We start from the raw sequence: 12567 nt of genomic DNA, 5'->3' as shown, positions 1-12567 counted from the left end.
AGGATACATCTGAGAAATTGAAATTTGAATCTCCATTGTCATATTATTATTAAATCACCTCACTATTTTGGTTACCCTTTTCTAGACCATTTCCAAGATATAATTCCCTTTTAAAAATGTGGTACCTAAAACGTGGGTTTCCCAGCAACTGACCACAATACTCTAAATGTGACCTGATCAGTATAGAATAGCAATGGAGTTACCAATTTCTCATTCCTGGATACTTTGCCTTTCTTCATGCAGATGACTTTGATATTCCAGAAAATAAATGAAAAAACTTAATTGAGATGATTAATAATAGCTTTAGCAAACTAGGAGGATTTAAAATGAGTGCATAGAAATCATCTCTATTTCAAAATAGTCCTATGAAAGAAGAATAGGAAATGATGGGAAGAGACATTCTATTCAAAATTACATAATGCATAATGTTTGGGGGGATTAATCAATCAATTAGATTAAATCCAGAAAGAATAACCAGGGATTGAAAAATGTAAGATAATATTCAATTCAGTTCAATACAACAAACATTTATTAAATACTCAGTGTGTGCCAGGGACCCTAAAAAGTATTGGGGATATAAAGAGAAAATTCAAAACGGTTCACATCTTTATGAAATTTACATTCTTCTTGGTTGGGGGAGGCATAACACATATATATATATAGGTATATCTATAAATAAACACAATATCATTGTATTGGAGGTGCTCGAGAAAATCTTAATCAACTGATTTTCTTCTCATTCAATTTGCAAAATCTGTGAAGATACAGAAAAGGTAGTAGAGACAGGGGAGCAATAGTGCCTGAAAACAGTCTTAAAAAGAGCTTACACTTAATTACCCTTTTATGACATATGATGTTTTCTGATCAAAATTGATGGAATTCAGGGGCTGATAGCAATTGTCCATGTCTTGGTGACCCTTTGAAAAATTTGACACTCAATAAAGAGTCAAAGAGTTGTTGCCTCCAAGGAAGGTGGCCTCTGGCAATAAAGAAGAGAGAATCATATCTTGAGAAAGAACTGTCCTATCCTCTGGGGAAGGCAAGAGATAGTTCACCATTTCTTCTCCATGTTGGCCACAAAAGCTTAGAATAGATCTAATGAATGAGTAGGAGACACCATTCTCAGCATGGTGCAGGCCTTAATACTCAAGGCAAGAGGTGATGTTATGGAGTTTAAACGCTGTAGTTCAAAAGAGAGCTCTGTACATTGGAAGTTGAGCTATAGAGGGGGTTTAGGGTGTCCAGCTGAACAACATGTTCAGCAGAGACACTGAATTTAAGATGAGCTACATGAGGATAAGGCATGAAGGGAAAGGACATTGGGTCAGTTGAGTGTAGGATATGTGAGTTGTCTTGTTATATTCCCTAAGAATATTCCCTTCTACTTGAACTCTGAATATGGACCCACTTTTTGCACTGATTCTGTGTGGAATTGTGAGAGACTATGGCCCAGGATTATGGGAGGTAGAAAATGTTTTGTTACCAGTATTTTGTGGCATCTAGGTGGTAAAACAGATTGAACATCAAATTCATCATCTGGAAGATTTGAATTTGGATCTTGCTTCAGACATTTTGTAACTCTATGACCCTGGGCAAATCACTTAACCTCTCCCAGTCTGTTTCCTCAACTATAAAATAATAATCATAATATTTGCCTAACAGTATTGCAGGAGGATTGAATGAGATAATATATTGAAAGTGCTTTACAAATCATAAAGCACTTTATAAATATTAGCTAAATATCTTCTTCTTCTTCTTCTTCTGCTTCTGCTTCTTCTGCTTCTGCTTCTACTTCTTTGTTTGTTTTTTCCTTTTTTGTGGGGCTAAGGGGATTAAGTGACTTGCCCAAGGTCACATAGCTAGTAAGTGTCAAATGTCTGAGGCCGGATTTGAACTCAGGTTCTACTGACTCCAGGGATGGTGCTCTATCCACTGTACCACCTAGCTTCCCTCTAAATATCTTCTTAAGATGCAAATTCATTAAATGTATGCTTTGAGCTAATTGTGTCTATGACTAACTACTACTATTAATTTATTACTAATCTAATAGCTGATTCTTAAAGGTAAACACACTAGTAGTGGCTGATCAGCTCTAATCTTATTAATAAGGATGCACAGAGTACCTTAAATCCTGGGAAATAGTCTCCCCCTTGGGGACCCAGCCTGTAAGTTCAAGTTAGGGAGGGGAGGCAACTATCATACCTGGCTGAAAACACTCAAGGCTACCAAATTCCTAAAGAATTATTTAGAGCTGTTTGACTCTTAAAGCTAACAGTACCAGTGGAGGTACATTATCTACAGGAGTGAGGATCCACAGAGTACCTTGAACCTGGAGTAGTTCTCTTTGAAGTTATTTCTCCAAAGTGGAGCTTATAGGTTAAGTTTCCAAGAACATCTACCATCATATTCAAGGTACTCTGAGGGTTCATACAACTAAAACTATACTACACCAGTCCCAAGCAGTCTTCTTAGCTCTGATATTAGGTCAGTGGATACAATTAGCTCAAAGCAAAAAATTTTTTAAACTTTAACTGAGATGGAATCTTAAGGAAAATAATTAAAGTATATTTCTCCCCTAAACCTGGAACATCTGACTAGACATAGTGTCACTGGGAAGAGTGAGTATACAGTGAGAGTATGTGTATAGAGAGATACACACCTAAGGAATGCATGTGGCTAAGGCAAATCATACCCCCTACACTTTAGTCCCTTAATGTTCTTTTGCTTTTGGTGGTGTCCTCTTGTTCTGGATATAGTGTCTTTTTTTAGGTAGGTCACTCAGCTGGGCTAACTGGGCCTCTTCATCTTCATACCACAATTTCCAGTTCCTAGGGCTGGCTTTCAAGTTACAGAAATTATACTCCTCGGAGGTTACTTTGATCCTGATATTCAGCTGGGCCTGGTACCTGTTGAGTACCCAGTATCCTATTCAGTGAGTAGATACTTTGCAAGTGGACATTTATGGACAATGGTGGGAGAATTAGAGGGGGAGAAATCCTTTCCTTCAACAAAATGAGGCATTATTTAATCTCAAGAGTTTGGTACTTCCATAGCTATCTCTCATTTTTAATTTTTAAATATTTTTTGGTAGGGCAATGGATGTTAAGTGACTTGCCCAGGGTCACACAGCTAGTAAGTGTCAAGTGTCTGAGGTCAGTTTTGAACTCAGTTCTTCCTGAATCCAAGGCCAGTGTTTTATCTACTGTGCCACCTAGCTGCCCCAATGTATCTCATTTTTAAAAGGGTCACTGAGGCACAGTCAGTCCTTGGCAAATCACTGGCTAACTTCCTTCTAATTTTTATGTTTTAATTAGACCTATAAAAGCAGTTAGAAAGAAGAAACCTATCTTTATACTTCCTTTAAAGCTTAACATTATCTCCTTTACCTGCCTTTTATCACTTATAATTTCATCAACTGGAGTTTTTTTTTTTGTGTGTGTGTGTTAAATTGAATGAAATGTTCCAATATCCCTATTAACTCATTCCTCCCTCTGCACATAAAGAAATGGATGTTTGAAAAATAAAAATAAAGTGATTTGGGGAGGGAGGAATAATAATTCCTGGGGGGTTCAGGAATTAGAGATTTCTTCAAATGTGAACCAGAGATTTTATTTATTGTGAATAAGTGACTCTTTAGCAATTAGAAGTTTCTTTAAATGTGAACCAGATATTTCATTTATTGTTAATAAGTGATATTAATTTATTATGGCATTCTAAACTCAATCCACTTTTTAAGAGAAATGTTTCATCACATTTTACTCATAAAAATCATTAAGTTTTTAGCCTATCCCTTGCAGAATTACAAAAGATAGTATTTCACTAGAGAAAAATGACTTCTCTAGTTCCAAAAAAATTCACTTTATCAGTGAAAATAATATGGTGTACAATCTTTCTTTTTATTGTAGGAGATGGTACATTTAAACAAGCTATTGGAAAGCATTTTATACAGTCTACCTTAGATGAGAAAATGAGAACTACTTTGTTGAAGCAAGAAAAAGCAGAGCACTCATAAGAAGTAATGAGGCATTTGCCCCCATGATAGATAAAAGAAGGTTGGGGTAATGAGCAGATTGATCAATTTAGAGACACAGGATTTGATTTAAAATGCTTTTTCCATCTATTTACTACTTCTATGACCCTGGAAAAATCACTTCTTTGGGTCTCCTACACCTCAAAATGAGATATTGGACTAGAAGTAGCATGGCTGGTGGCAATTAGTGAATAAGACCTTGTATTTATAAGAAGGAGAATCTGGATTGAATCCCACATCAAATACTAGTTAAATGACCCCACCAAGTCAATTAATCTTTTTGTGCTTCAGATTACTCATCTGTAGAATGGGAAGAGGGAAATAGCCTTTAAGGTCCCTTCCAGCTCTAGTCAATATCTAATAGTTAATAAATATTAAGTGATTATTAGCCAGGCACAGTGCTAAGCACTGAGAATACAAATAAGAAAAAAAAGACAGTCCCTGCCCTCAGAGAGTTTGTAATCTAATACACTGCATGCACACACACACACACACACACACACACACACACACACACACACACAAAGAAGCTGAAGAAAGTGGGGATAGGTACCATTCAGAAGATGCCTGACTCAGGGGCATGCATGATGTTCATGGAGTCAAACTAAGTAGAGCCACTGATGGGAAGTGAAATTAACTGGGAAGTTCTGAATTCTCTCCAAAGTGAAGGCTTTGGGGGGAATCTATTACTTCACCCTCCAGCCTTCCAATCAGACCGGAGAGGCCAGTGAGGATGTTAAATATCAAAGGTGGATCAATCTCCATACTGATAGGATTTCAGGTTTATAATTTATCCTGGGGGAAGGCATGGTATTCCTGGGATGGAAATCAAACAGAACAGCAGATGGAAAATGAAGCTCTAAATCTATGGCCCTATGACTAGATGATACCTAAAGTCCCTTGAACCTCTAAATCTATGTTCATATCATTTTAGCTATTGGAGACTGCAAATCCTTCCAATCTATTGTTTAGCATGTGTGTGGTGTAAAATGAGTGAGCTTTGATGTATCATAAATTGCTTTGTGAAAAAGAGTTAGAATCAATATAATCTCTTATTTTCACAGGATTTGTTAGTTTTTGCTGACTAGAAATGCCACAGTGAATAGCTGATGCCTAAGACTTTCTAGAGACATTTGCCAAACTCACAATGAAAAAAAAAAAAGATAAAGCAATCCTTTCTCCCCCCAGCAAAACAATATTTAAAACTATTTAAGACAATGTTAAAAATTATTCAATGGGGGCAGCTAGGTGGTGCCGTGGATAAAGTACCAGCCATGAATTCAGAAGTACCTACCTGAGTTCAAATCCGACCTCAGACATTTGACACTTACTAGCTGTGTGACCCTGGGCAAGACACTTAACCTCTCATTGCCTTGCAAAAAAAAAAAAAAAAAGAAAAGAAAATTATTCAATGATTCACACAATAGTAAGATAGTAAGGGGGTGAGGCTTTTAAGAGGAGATTCCAAGGGAAATCACATTGGATATATTACACCAGTAGGAAATCACTGAAAAGACAATTGCCAGACAGTTTGAAATTTGGGGATAAATGTGTGTCTACTGACAGCAATCTTCAAAAAAGGACATTTGTCATTATTTAAAGCATAATTTAGTTTTAAAATTCCTTTATAAGAAAATGTCACATGGAAAAGAACAGGAAAAGAGAAGAAAAAACCCTAACCTCCTTAAATTTGCTATCTCTGCAATACAGACTTCCTCTTGGAAACTGGTTGTGGTTTTCTTTGATTTAAGCTAAAACTCTGAGGTTTCCTGTTTCTAACAAAGCGCAAAGCAGCTTTCAGAATTAAAAAGGAAATTTCTAGACATTGCTTCACAAGAAACAGTGTCCTGGATTATTATTCCACATTAATATTTAGTATGTTCAATTAATGATGTATTTAAATATATTGAGATTTTCTAACAGTTTAAATTTTTGACACCTCTACTGTAATAAAGTAAAAAATGTAACTTGAATCATTTAAAGTGTTTTGAATTAAGTAGAAAATCTTTTATCCAATGTATTTATGTATAAGTATAGGTACACATTGTGTTTTTCTAATAAAAAGGACAATTAAATTTGTTATGGTAGCTAATGTGAAAACTTGCATAAAGGGAATGATGGGGATGGTCCAGGATTTGGGTAGTATCTGATTCAAGATGGATAGTTCTTCATGGTATTTTGTATATGGTATTTTGGAAATGAACATTGTTAGCTCCAGTTTATATTCAAGAATATTATTATTTTTGGAACTACTTTATCTTAAGAAATAAAGATGAACTCATAATTGGCCCTTTAGTGGAAAACTTTCAGATTCACAGAGCATCAGTAGAATAAGGCTTGCCTCCCAGAAAGTCATAGAAATGTCTTATTGGATATGCTGGTAAATGTTTAACAACTTGCTTTTAAAAAAGAATGTATGAGTTACACACTTTTAACTTTAATCTCCCCTATTAACATTTCCACCTTTTTCTTAAGTCTAGACAATTACCAAAATGATGCCAAATTCTAATTAATAGTCTTTGGGGAATTCTAAGGTGTAAATGCTTACGCTGAAATTTTAACTATCAGGAGCCAGTATAAGTTGGTTCCACCACAACCTTGGATTCTAACCACAATTAGTTGCCTTCTGTCACATCTCACAGATGCAAAATATCCTAGTATAAGTGGTACCAAACCAAAAATCTTCAGTGAATTTTAACCTATTTGCAATTATATCATGCTTTAGGAACTTAATCTCTGAAATTCTAATCACACACTCCTACCAGTAAAAGAAGAATTGAACACACACATATAGGAACATATATTTGTATGTATATTTACATAGAAATTACATATCTGTATTGCTATGCTAATAATAGAAGAAAATACAAAGATAGATTTAAAAAGATAAAATAAAATGAAATATTTTTTTTATTAAAAGCACAAAAAACTTTGATTTTGCAAAATATTATCTCTAATGTTTTTAGTGAGAACAATATGCTCCAACAGTTTTTAAAATCATGGTTTAAAACATTTTGATATAGTGATTCAAAGTGGTTCTAAGTTCAGTTTATTTCTTATCATGATTTAGATGATTTGAGGAGATTAAAAAACTTTAAAAAGATACTTGGATCAAAATGAAAGATGTTTATCATTAAACACTGCCTGTTCAATCACAATACTCAATTTTCATTCCCAAAGATTTTTTTTAAGTTTTATTTAGTAGAGTCCACATTCACTAAAGTCAATCGCTCAATTCTGTAAACTAATGAGAAGTTTTAGCTTCTTAATATTTTCACAAATGGGTTCAAATACTACTGAAACTTCATTTGGAAGATTTAGAAAATCATGTTTCCATAGGTGTTTTTTAAAAATTACTTTTTATTCCGAATATACTGGAAAGAGAGAAAGAGACAGACAGAGAGATAGAGACAGAGAGAAACAGAGAGGCAGAGACAGAGAGGCAGAGAGACAGAGACAAAAAGAAAAAGTGGGGTAAGGGAAAGGGAGAAAATTTCTATATGCCAAATGGAATAGAAAAAGAGGATTATATTTTAATCTGTTATTGTATAGGTTACTTTGTATTCTTTCATTTTCTTTGAAACCTATATAATAAATTCAACATGTTATTTTCAAAGCTATCCTGCTTGTCTGAGCTTCCTTCTGTATATTAAAAAATGCTTTAATGAACTTACCTTCTTTCTTTTCCTTTTCTTTTTTGACTACACTATTGCTAATGTCCCTCTCCTTTTCGCAAACACACACACACACAATTTCACAATTCTTTTAACAAATAAGTACAGTCAAGTCAAAAATTCACATACTTCCAACTCAGAGGGAGGCAGTAAATATCCAGGAAGATACTGTAAAATTCTACAGATAGATCAAGAAGCATGAAAACTAAGACAAGCTCCACAAAGTGTGAAATTAAGGTAATTGGCAACTTTATGGAGTTTATGGAGTTTTACTGAGTTTGGTGAAAACTCAATGGGAAAGGAAAAATAAATGAATCACTGTAAGGCAGATCACAACCTATTGTTTTGTGCAACTCCAACAGAAAAGTGTACAATATGTGTTTGTTATTGTGTGTGTGTGTGTGTGTGTTATTAAAGGGCTTTTCTTATTCAAGCTTATGTAACTAGAGAGTTTGGTGCTGAGAAATTGTAGGCAAAAGAAGTAAATGATTGAATAGAAAACCAGAAATGGCTTCCTATTCCAGGAGGTAATGAAGTAGAGAAAGGGCTGTAGAAATGCTCCTGTTTTCACCTTGTCCAACACTCTCCTCCTCTCAGTTCTGGATCTCCATGTACTCCTATACTTGCTAGGGAACTCCTTAGTCAGGAATGACCTCATTCATCTTATGGTCTCTCACTTTTTCTATAACTGTTTTTGCTCCTTCATAAATAAGATGTAGTCTGCCTGGCTCCTGATGTGTCTGCCTCTTCTCCTTCTCTTCTCCTTGGCCCAGATTATTTTCTTTTCCCTTCTCTCCATACTTCCCAGTTTCTATAGTGTGTACCCTTCAGTCATCAAGGTTCACAACCTCGTGTTATCCTTCACTCCTCACTCTCATTCACCCCATTGATACAATCAATTGGAAGATATTCCACCTTTAAATCTCTCATATCTGAATCTTATCTCTACATTTATGGGCCACTAACCTAGTTCAAATCTTTACCACCTTTCTCCTGGGCTATTGCAATGGCCTTCTAATTGGTCTTTTTGTCTCAATTCTCTTCCCTACTCCACTCTATCTTCCCTGCTGCTACCAAAGTTATTTTCCATAAGTGAAGATCTGACCATGTATCTCCCCTACTTAATAAACTCCAGGATCCCTTGAATTCCTCTAGGATCAAGTAAAAACACTATTTGGAGCAGCTCTTTTTGTGGTGCCTAAGAACTAGAAATCAAAGGGATGTTTGTCAATTGGGGAATGGCTAAACAAGCTGTGGTATATGATTGTAATGGAATATTATTTTGCTACAAGAAATGGCAAGCAGGATGATTTCAGGAAAACCTGGATAGACTTACATGAACTGATATATAGTGAAGTGAACAGAACCAGGAGAACATTGTATACAGTAACAGCAATATTGCTTGATGGAAAACTATGAATGATTTGGCTAGTCTCAACAATGAAACGATTCAAGATAATTATAAGGGACTAATGAAGCATACTATCTGCCTCCAGAGAAAGAACTGATATTGTTTGACTACAGACTGAAGTCTGTTTTCCACTCTTCTTCTTCTTCTTCTTCTTCTTCTTCTTCTTCTTCTTCTTCTTCTTCTTCTTCTTCTTCTGCTACTGCTGCTGCTGCTGCTGCTGCTGCTGTAGGGAAATGAGGGTTAAGTGAACTTCCCAGGGTCACACAGCTAGTAAGTGTCAAGTGTCTGAGGCCAAATTTGAACTCAGGTCCTCCTCCCACTGTGCCACGTAGATGCCCGTATTTGACTCTTCTTGTACAAAATGACTAATATGGAAATGTTCTACATAATTGCACAGTATAACCTATATCTGACTGCTTGCCACCTCAGGGTGAGAGGAGGAAGGGTTGGAGAGATACAATTTGGAACTCTAAACTTTATCTTTATTACTCATGGCTCCCCTTCATGCATACCATAATACAGCCAAACTGACTTTTTGGGGAGAAGATTATGTCTTCTTAAGGAAAAAATCTCTCATATCTGTGCCTTTGCACTGTCTGTCTTCCATGTCCATAATACAACTCCTTCTCACTTCCATTTAGAATCCTTAATGTCCCTCAAGGCTCAGCTCAAGCATAATCTTCTGCATCAAGTCTTTGCTGATCTTCTCAAGAGTGCCTCCTCCAATCATTACATATCCACCCACCCATCCATCCATCCATCCTCTCTCTCTCTCTCTCTCTCTCTCTCTCTCTCTCTCTCTCTCTCTCTCTCTCTCTCATCTCCCAGCTTCTTAAACTGTGGGTTACAATCCCATATTTTGTTGTGTGACTGAATGTGGGGTTTGTGAAAAATTTGGTAATAGTAAAAGGTTCTGCATACCTATTTTATATACCTATATACTTGGGGTCATGTGAAAATTTCTCAGGCAAAAAGGGGTTGCAAGTGGAAAAAGTTTAAGAAGCCATGATCTATCTATCTATCTATCTATCTATCTATCTATCTATCTATCTATCTATCTATCTATCTATCTATCATCTATCTATCTATCTATCTATCTATCTATCTATCTATCTATCTATCATCTATCTATCATCTATCTATCTATCTATCTATCTATCTATCTATCTATCTATCTATCTATCTATCTATCATCTATCTATCTATCTATCTATCTATCTATCTATCTATCTATCTATCATCAATTTATCTGCTTGTCTGTCTTACATGTATATGCTATATACATACACACGTGGATGTGCATATGATTATATAGATACTGGGATAAAGATTGGACCCATGAGAAATTTACTTAGATCCATCTCTTTAATGTATAGATATATCAGATATATCTATAATTTAGAGATATCGATATACAGGATATCCCAAAAATCTTAGTGCAGTTTTATATCTACTAAAATTTAAATTAATAGCTTATTAAGATAGTAAAACCTAAAATTTTTGAGATCATTTTTATTTATCTATATTTCTGTATATATACATTAATAGAAATAGATATACCTATATTTCTATAGATTTCTCTCTCTATATAAAGTCCCTATTTGCCTCAGTTTCCTTATTTATAAAATGAGCTGGAGAAGGAAATGGCAAACCACTCTAGTGTCTTTGCCCAGAAAACTCCAAATGGAGTGTAAGGGGGTAAAATTCTAGCTATACTGTCTAAAATATCTAATGCATGGTCGCCAATAAATTATAAGCTTTAGCAAGAGTTTAGACTTTTAAGCATTTATTGAGGAGAATAAGAATTTGGTGAAAAGAGAGAGAAAGGCCTAGATTCAGCTATCTATCTCGGGGAGCTACAGTTCTCCTGCTCCTCTCTCCACGAGAGTCCTGGTGAAAGAGAGCGAGAGAACCAGCCTCGCCCCCTCTTCCTCCCACAAGCAAACGTCACTTCCTGATGCCAAAGAAAAGCTGCATGGTTTGCCCTCAGCCTCCTTCTCCTCATGGCGGGGCTTTCCTACAGTAAGTCTCCAGCAGGTGTTGTCATTCCAATCACTACAGTAGTCATGAAGATTTGGACACAATTGAAATGACTGAACAGCAATAACATATTTATATGCCAATATATTTCTCTCCACAAATATTATCTGCATGTCTATGCATATGTAAGTATAAATATAACTACATACACATAATGTGTATATCAAAGTTAATTTATGTTTATCTATGTATATGCATACATGTGCATGTACATAAATATAGACACTTGTGCAGGGTAATACAGCTAGTATGAGTCTGAGGCAGGATCCATACCTAAGAATTCTCAATCAACAATGCAGCATTCTATGAACTATTCCATGCCAGTGAAAGAAACACAACAATAGCAGAAGCTTTGATCATCAGTGAAAAATTTCCCTTGCTGTAAGTACTTTCTGACAATGAGATATTCATTCTTCTGTTTTTCTTGTTGGTAGTATTTGTAGGGACTTGCAGTGACAAGTTTGCGGGGCAGCTAGGTGGTGCAGTGGATAGAGCACAGCCCTGGAGTCAGGAGGCCCTGAGTTCAAATCCGGCCTCAGACACTTAACACTTACTAGCTGTGTGACCCATGGCAAGTCATTTAACCCCAATTGCCTCACTAAAAACAAAAACAAAAACAAAACCAAAACCTAAGTTTGGTACTGGTGCACAATAGGTACTTAACAAATGCTATCTGAGGAACAAGTTGATGAAATGTCCATTTACTGCCTTGGTGACTTTGTTTCTGGGGGCACCTGAGGAAGGTTTTGTTATTCATCTTGGTCTTTTTTTTTTTTTTTTTACTGTATTATCATAATTTTCTCAGCTACCTTTGATTGGCAGGTGAATGATTGGCAGTTGGATTCTGGCCAAAGCCTTATGCAAACAGAAGCTGTCCTTTGCTGTCATCTGTAGGAATGTCTCAAGGAGAATTCTAATGATCCAAGTCTTTGCATCTATTCCTAACTCTACTTTAGATAATGTCTCCATCTTGCTATTTCTTAGGCTGCCATGCCCTGAATTAGGGATGTCATAGGGAGAAATCTTATTCAGGTGCCATTAAATTCTAAGAGGTCTGAGGTCCTTTTCAATTCTAGGATTCTGTGATTCTCACATTGGTTATGTGGATCAATATAACCAGAAATTCATATATGTAGAGCTGTTTGACCTTGGAATGGACATAGTGTATTCCATGACATTAGAAGGCTTCAGGTGGAGGGTGAATATTCTCTTCTTGAAGACATTATGGAGAGGATTCATGGTTCAGGTAAAGGTTTGAAATATCATCAATCCATTAAGCAGTTCAATAAACAAAGTGGTATTAGTAAATGTTTACAAAGTTCCAGACACTATGGTAGCCCTTGGACATAAAAGTACAATGGCTGAAACAATCCTTCTTTTAAGTCTAGTCCCCACTAGAGGTGTTAAAAATG

The sequence above is a fragment of the Dromiciops gliroides genome, chromosome 5 (assembly GCF_019393635.1).
Source record: "Dromiciops gliroides isolate mDroGli1 chromosome 5, mDroGli1.pri, whole genome shotgun sequence".
Classification (NCBI taxonomy): domain Eukaryota; kingdom Metazoa; phylum Chordata; class Mammalia; order Microbiotheria; family Microbiotheriidae; genus Dromiciops; species Dromiciops gliroides.
Note: the sequence above shows the minus strand (reverse complement) of the source record.